Genomic DNA, 8513 nt, shown 5'->3' on the forward strand with positions numbered 1-8513 from the left:
ACGGCTCGTTAAGGAGAGGGAATCTCTCTTGGTGACACAGCCTCAATGCGGTGTATTCCCTCTACCTAAAAACCAATTGCTCATCCAGGTGAAAGAATCTCTATAGGTGACAGAACCATTGGCACACGGTCTGTTCCTCTTCCTGAATGTTGTGTGTCCTCACTGCCAGCAACGGCAAGGAAAATGGAGTGAGATTCCCTATGTTCAAGACTATTTCGCTCTTAGAGATAAGGAAGAACTCTGCAAGACTTGTAAAATTGACTCTGGTGTGCTAGTCCTGATGAGACAGCCCCCATCCTCTCCTCGAGAGGATCCATCTGAGTCGGGGCATGCTAAAAGGGAACCTGAACCAGATAAGAGCCATAGGGAGAAAATCTTTAAACCTGGGGATAGCACTAAACCCACCCCATTCTCCATCTATATCCCCCTTTGCCACTGACAGCCCCCTTAACGCCTTACCTGGGAGATCTGACTCCCACAAGGCCTCCCCCTAGAATTTGCCCTTTGGTGGAGACAACGGGTGAATTTGGACCCCAACTCATTCAGAAGACTTTTACTCTTCTAGAGTTAAAGCACATCAGACAGAAACTAGGTAAATTTTCTGATGATCCTGACCACTACATTGACAACTTCGGCTTTTGACTTAGCCTGGAAGGATGTCATGATAATCTCAGAGCGAACTCTATCAGATACTGAGAAAGTAAAGGTCCTAAAGGAGGCCTGCAACTTTGTGGACAGCCTCCATTTATCCAGCTCAAAATATCCTGTGGGGGAAACCACCATTCCCCATAAGGGCCCTCACTGGGATTACAATAACCCCAATGGACAATGGGAAAAGGAACATTTTATAATCTGTATAAAAGCTGGACTCAAAACAAGCAGAAGGAAACCCATTAATTCCTCAAAGTTTTCTGCTGTCAGCCAGGAACCCAATGAAAACCCTACAGCCTTCCTGGAAAGGCTCAAGGAGGCAATAATTAAATATAGCAACCTAGACCTGGACTCCCTTGAAGGAAAAAACATTTTAAAGGATAGATTCCTTACCCAGTCTGCACCGGACATCAGGAGGAAGCTCCGAAAGCTTACGCAGGAGCCCAATGTTAATCTAGATGAATTTCTAGCTACAGCCACCACTACCTTTTATAATTGGGACCAGGAGAAGGAGGTCAAGGCTCAGGAGGGGGAAAAGAGAAAAAAAAATAGGCAGGCCCAATTATTGGCAGCCCTACAGGGGCAAACCTCATCCAGAGAAGCCCGGACCCGTCCCAACGGAAGCCAAGACCAGTGCCGGGTCTGCAAAAAGCCTGGCCACTGGGCGAGGGAATGCCCCAACAAGGACAAGCCTCCTAAGATACCCTGTCCAAAATGCCACAGAAGTGGCCATTGGGGAGCCAACTGCCCCTGGGCTGAAAGGCCGAGGGGCCAGGGGCAACCCCTTGGATGGCTCTAGATTGACGGGGGCCTTCCACTCCAGATGGACCCCCTGTTTAATGTCAGTATTACTGGACTGGAGCCAAGGGCAAACCTGGATGTGGCAGGTAGGACCATATCTTTCTTATTGGATATGGGGGCTGCCTACTCTGTCCTAGTTTCCTTCTCTGGACCCTTCTCCTCCGACTCCTGTCAGGTTACAGGCATCTCGGGTAAACTTACTACTAGGCCTTTCACTCTCCCTTTGTATTGTTACTGGGAAGGATATACATTCTCTCCTTCCTGGTCATACCTGAATGCCCCCACCCACTGTTAGGTAGGGGCATCATTAACAATCTGGGAACCAGACTGCTACTTGGGGGAACCACTGCAGTAACACACCTCCAGTTCTTAGTCTTAGAGACACAGCCCCCTCTGAGGACTGGCACACCAGCTTTAGCTGAGTTGCCAGTAGGCCCCCAGGTCTGGGCCGATGGAATGCCAGGGGGAGCTATAACCGCCTCCCCAGTGCTTAGCTTATCACCTTAAAGGAGCCAAACTCTTTCCCCAGTCAGAAACAATATCCAATTCGCCCAGAAGCCCCAAGGGGACTGCAGCATCTCATATCCAAATTTTTACAACATGGGCTACTTATTCCTTACAGTTCTCCCTGCAACACCCCTATCTTACCTGTTAAGAAGCCAAACACAAAAAAAAAAAAAAAAAAAAGCCAAACAGAGGATACAGACCGGTCCAAGACTTAAGAGCTATCAGTGAGGCAGTTGTCCCACTCCATCCAGTAGTCCCCAACCTGTACAACTTGTTGGGGACCATCCCAGGCACAGCCTCCTGGTTCACTGTGTTAGACCTAAAGGATGCCTTCTTTTCCATACCTCTGGACCCGCGGTCCTACTACCTCTTTGCCTTTGAGTGACATGGGGAAGGGAATAGAGAACAACAACTCACCTGGACAGCCCTACCCCAAGGGTTCCGAGACAGCCCTCACCTTTTTGGCCAGGCCCTGGCCTAGGACCTCCAAGATCTACGCCTGGAAGAAGGGACTGTCATCCAGTATGTGAATGACCTTCTTATTTGCTCCCCAGACCACAAGAGAGCCTTAACTCATGCTACCCAGACCCTTAACTTTTTGGCCAAATGAGGCTATAAAGTCTCTAAGTCCAAGGTCCAATTGGCACAGCAGGAAGTCAAATATCTGGGAGTAATCCCCTCCCCAGGGCAACGCAGGATCTCCCCTGAGAGAATACAAGGGATTTTAGATCTGCCAGAGCCAGCTACCCAAAAACAGCTCCGAGCCTTTTTAGGCCTCACAGGTATTGCAGATTATGGATTCCTAATTATGGACTAAAAGCACAACCTCTTTATGAGGCCCTGAAAGGAAAATCTGACTCTGAACTTCTGCTCTGGGGCCCTAACCAAACCCAAGCTTTCCAGCAGCTAAAGACATTACTGTCTCAGGCCCCAGCCTTGGAAATCCCAAGAACTGATAGACCTTTTCAACTACTTGTGGCAGGAAAACAAGGGATGGCTTTAGGAGTCCTAACTCAAGAACTTCTCCCTGTCCGGAGACCTGTAGGATATCTGTCAAAGAGACTGGACCCGGTGGTCACTGGATGGCCCAGCTGTCTTAGGGTAGTTGCTGCTTTGGCCTTACTGGAGGAAGAAGCCTCCAAGCTTATGTTGGGGCAACCCCTGACAGTATATACCTCCCATCAGGTTACCTCTCTCTTGGAAGGGGAAGGCCATTTCTGGCTCACAGATAGCAGGATCCTCAAACGTCAGGCATTACTGTTGCAGAATCCAGACCTACGTGTCACGGTCTGCTCCTCTTTAAATCCAACTACACCCTTACTTTTCCCTGAGGAAGGTCTACCAGTTCATCAATGTGAAGATATAATATTTCATTCCTTGTTGCCCCGACCCGATCTAACCGATACTCCACTACAATACCCTGAGGAAGTTTGGTTCACTGATGGAAGTAGTTTTGTTTCCGCAGGCTGTAGAAGGGCAGGGTATGCAGTGGTCTCCTTAACATAGGTTATTGAGGCCCAGACTCTTCAGAACCTGGAGGGATGGGGACACATCTTGGGCTGGTTAAATGACTCCTTTTGTAACTATACCCTCAACTTTAATCAGACTAGCCTGGGGTGGGATTCCTGGTCAGAAGAAGATGAATACAAAGTGTACGAAGGTAATTTCACTTTGTATTGGGGAAACTCAAGGAAAAATGCAACGATGCATTTGTTGCATTTGTTATCTTCTACATCTGTAACTCTGTTTTGTAGATAAGTTCATTTGTAGCCTTTTTTTTATATTCCACATATAAGCAATATTATATGATATTTGTCTTTCTCTGTCTGACTTACTTCGCTCAGTATGACAACCTCTAGGTCCATCTGTGTTGCTGCAAATGTCACTATTTTGTTCTTTTTTTTTTTTTTTTTTGCGGTACTCTCACTGCTGCGGCCTCTTCCGTTGCGGAGCACAGGCTCCGGATGCGCAGGCTCAGCGGCCATGGCTTACGGTCCCAGCCGCTCCGCGGCATGTGGGATCTTCCTGGACTGAGGCACGAACCCGTGTCCGTTGCATTGGCAGGCTGATTCTCAACCACTGCGCCACCAGGGAAGCCCGTGATGATCATCTTTAATCTATTTCCTAGAGCTAATCATGGCTCAAGAATCTTGGAAGGCTACAGCAGCAGCCATTGAGAAACAGTGCAGGAAACACAACGACCTTAGGGTATTTCGAGAAGAGAGGCATTTAATATAGGGAGTTAGTTAACCATTAACATTTTGGTGTATTTCCATTAACATTTTGGTGTACCTCCTTAAGGTCTTCTGTGTTTGTGTGTGTGTAACAATAGTGAAATAATGCAGTACATAATTTTACGTCTTGTTTTATTATTCACTTAACATTATATCATGAGCAATTTCCTGTGTAAAACTTAAAAATATTACTTTTAGTAGTTGCTTGATGTTCCATTCTATAGATCTATTAAATTAATTTTTGCTAAACATTTAGATTGTTCATTTTTCCCTTTTTTTTTCTTTTAATTAATACTAAAATAACATCTTTAAACCAAAAATTGTACCCAAATCTCCTTAGGATTTCCCCTTAGATCGCTAGAAGTGTAATTTCTGGGTCAATGGATATGAAAGTTTTATGGCTTTTGCCAAATAGCTTTCCAGAATAGGAAAGATTCCATTCTAGAACATCTGGAAAATTTCAAAATCGTTTAGCTCAGTGTTTGCTGTCATGCATATCAATCACAATGCCATGTTTGGCTGAATGACGGTATCTTCTTACAGGTCAATGTTTGGACACAAGCTTTTTAAATTATAGGTTTTGAGAGGGTGACTTTGAATGAACCATGCTGAAAACAATGGACGTTTTTGGTGTTTTTCTCTCTCTCTTTTTTCTTTTTTTTTTTTTTTCCATTCCTTACAGCTCACCTTCCTCATTGCCTTTCTTACTCATATCATTTCAACCCTCCACCCCATTTCCATGCCTCCACCTATGCTGGTAACCCATCCTTCCATGTTTTTCCTCAAGCTCACATAATCAGATACACATTTATGCAGACACATGCATGCACATGTGTGCACACACAGTCTTGTTATTTTACAGAAATGCTATCGCATTATATTCACTTCCACATAAACGAAAGAAAAAAGAAAGCAGTGCTTCTGGTGGTGAGTTCAGCAGGGTTTTCTGGGAATCATTACTGGAGGTCCAGCTTAGAGCCAACTGTCCCAGCTCTTTCAATAATAACTTCTGGTATTAAGTTTCTAATTAAAGCAGCTAGAATGGTGCCTCTTTCTAATTAAAGCAGCTAGAGTGGTGCCTCTTTTCTTCACATGAATCCTGGCCTTATTCAAATACTCTCCTGCCAAATCCCATGATTAATATATGTCACTGCTCTTTAAAATTCTTGCCAGTATGATGGGTATTAGTGATATCTTGGTATTGCTTAATTTTGGATATGAGTCTAAGCATTTTTTTTCTTTCTTTGTCTTTGCCATTTGTGTGAATTGCCTATTCATATCCTTTGCCATTTTTCTTTTGGGTTGTTTAACTTTTTCTTATCCATCCTGAAGAGCTCTTAATAATATATTAAATTCTAAGTCTTTATCAACAGTAATTTCCACCCTCAATGTATTGCTTTTTAAATTGACTTTGTTTCCTAGATATAGTCAGGTCATTTGATGCACAGTAATAATTCCTAACCCTTTCTAAATACTTCCTGATCACAGGAGCTGGAAAGAGAAAAACACATTTCACAGACTCCCTTGCAGCTAGGAATGTGATGTGAATTAGGTTGAACCAATGAGACGTACTCATGCAAGGTCTGGAAGATAGAAGTGCTATTTTTGCTGGAAAGCAAGTTGGAAAGACATGAATATTTGTAGCCTTACTGTGCATTCTGTTGTCTGATCACCAGCTTCCTGATCATGAGAGTTGAGGAGGCAGTAGTGGTAGCAGCAACAAATTTCTCACATCTGGATTGTAACTCTGTTAATGTGCCCTTGAAATCAGTCACACTGTGGCAGCCACCTTACGCTCACTGGTTCTCCTGGCCCTCTCAATACTTTTGTAAACAACTAATTCCCTATATTAAATGCCTCTCTTCTTGAAATACCCTAAGGTTGTTGTGTTTCCTGCACTGTTTCCTGACTGATACACTTTAAGATATCTTTTACCTTGAGAAGTTTAAAATTTTTATATGGTCAATATGTCTACTACTTTTATTTTATGAAAGTTTATGAGATTCCTGACTTGGTTAAGAAACATCCATGACCCTAGATTACGTGGAGTCTCCTGGATTATCATTTAAGATTTTTATGATTTAATTTTTATAATTAAGTTTTTGTATCTTATTCTATAAGATAAGGGTTGAGTTTTACTTTTTAAGGTGGTGTTATGGACTGAACTGTGTCCACCTCAAAGGCATATGTTGAAGCCCTAAGCCCCACATGTGACTGCATTTAGAAATAGGGCCTTTAAGGAGGTAGTTAAGATTAAATCAGGTCACAATGTGGGTCCTAATCCAATATAACTGGTGTCCTTATAAGAAGAGGAAAAAATACCAGAGATTTGTGTATACAGAGAAAAGGCAATGTGAGGACACAGGAAGATGGCCATGTGCAAACCAAGGAGAGGGCTTAAGAGAAATCAAAGCTGCCACCACCTGGGTCTTGGACTTCCAGCCCCCAGAACTGTGAAAAGATAAACTTCTGTTGTTTAAGCTGCTTGGTATTTTGTTATGGAAGCCTTAGCAAACTAGTATAGGTGGATAGACAATTGTATCAACATTACTTATTACTTAATCAGCATTCCCTCATTGAACTGAAATACCATTGTATCATGTATAACTTTATATATATATAAAGGGGTCAATTTATGGATTCTCTAGTCTATTCTTCTCTTCTGTTTATTACTATGTCTCTTCAACACTGATTAGATTATACTGGTTTTATGGTATGTTTTGATGTTTGATAAGGCAACTCCCTGCTCTGTTCATCTTTCTTCCCCCCCCATGGGTTACTCCTTGAGAAATATCATGATACATGTATACAGTTGGAAAAACCAAATAGTGCCATAAAGCTTGTAACTGAAAAAGGAGTCTCTCTTTGGCCCTTAGTGGTATGCTTGTGAATGTTTAGCAACTGACTGACTGGAAAAAGAAAAAAAAAAGCTTTGATGTATAGTGTTTTCTGTTCCACTGATACAAACACTACTACCATGACTGATTTCAAGGTCGCACTGTGATACCACTGAATAGGGAATTGGGAAGAGATGTGCCCAGCTGGCTTCTCAAGCCAGAATTAAGTCAGCTGTAGCACACCACAGCCCACTCCTGAATTCCTCTTCTGAAACTCTTTCTGGCTTACATCCATACCTTTAAACAGTGTGCTTCCATTACTATTCCCAGGGTATACATTTTAGGCTTTATCTATTGATATCCTATGATGGATGATGGGATACCATCGAATACTTTTCTATCCCCATGCTCTCACATCCTCTCCCAGTAAAGTTCTATCACAATTTTTGTTTAAATGAATAGTCAGTGTTTATTTTATTATAATTACCTATTTATATGCCTAATTACATTGCTGAGTTACAATGTGATTATCATGACTACATCCTACTTGGTGAGGCAAGTAACTTACCATGATAAAATTTCCCTTCTTATACAATTCTTATTTTTTTATTTTTTATTTCTTATTTATTTTTTTATTTTTTTTTTGCGGTACGCGGGCCTCTCACTGCTGTGGCCTCTCCCGGAGCACAGGCTCCGGATGCGCAGGCTCAGCGGCCATGGCTCACGGGCCCAGCCGCTCCGCGGCATGTGGGATCTTCCCGGACCGGGGCACGAACCCGCATCCCCTGCCTTGGCAGGCGGACTCTCAACCACTGCGCCACCAGGGAAGCCCTATACATTTTTCAAAGCTCCTTTTTCCTGATGGCTAAGTTCCTCAAGTCCATAACCTGTTTCTCCCAAACTTTCCAGGAGTAAAACCTGTGGTAAAGCTAGGAGCTTGATAGGCTGACATTAAGTGAGAATGAGGACTCACCTGCTTGCTGCTGCTGCCACTTGAGGTTATGAGGAGAACCATTTGTTTCTAATCATTATTCTGGGTAGAAAAAATAAAAAAATTATTTCACGTGAAAAGTGACAGCACCTCCAACACGCGGCTGTGGGATGTAAATTTGAATTGCTAGTGCAGTCAGGGGGAACCCCAAACTCAGAACTGACGTTATGCGGCTCGCAGTTTGCAAAGGCCTCCAGGCGTGTGGTCAAGCCTCTGTAGAGGAAAGCACCTCCCACTGGGCTCAGGGTTTCCCCCAGATCAAGTGCAATAAAATAGAGGCTCATAATAAAACATCACCCAGCACAAAAAATGACTCCTCAGAACGAGAGGCAGCAAAAATGCTAACAAAAAAATAGACTTCCCAGAATTTAAGATATTGGCATTATTAGCTGCAGAACATACATGATGCATAAACATTTAAAGATAAAAGATGAAGTGAAAATTGAGAAAGAGAAAATTTTAAAAATTAAACTCTGTTTGAGGAAGAATCAA

Source organism: Phocoena sinus, chromosome 5 (genome assembly GCF_008692025.1).
Source record: "Phocoena sinus isolate mPhoSin1 chromosome 5, mPhoSin1.pri, whole genome shotgun sequence".
NCBI classification, from domain to species: domain Eukaryota; kingdom Metazoa; phylum Chordata; class Mammalia; order Artiodactyla; family Phocoenidae; genus Phocoena; species Phocoena sinus.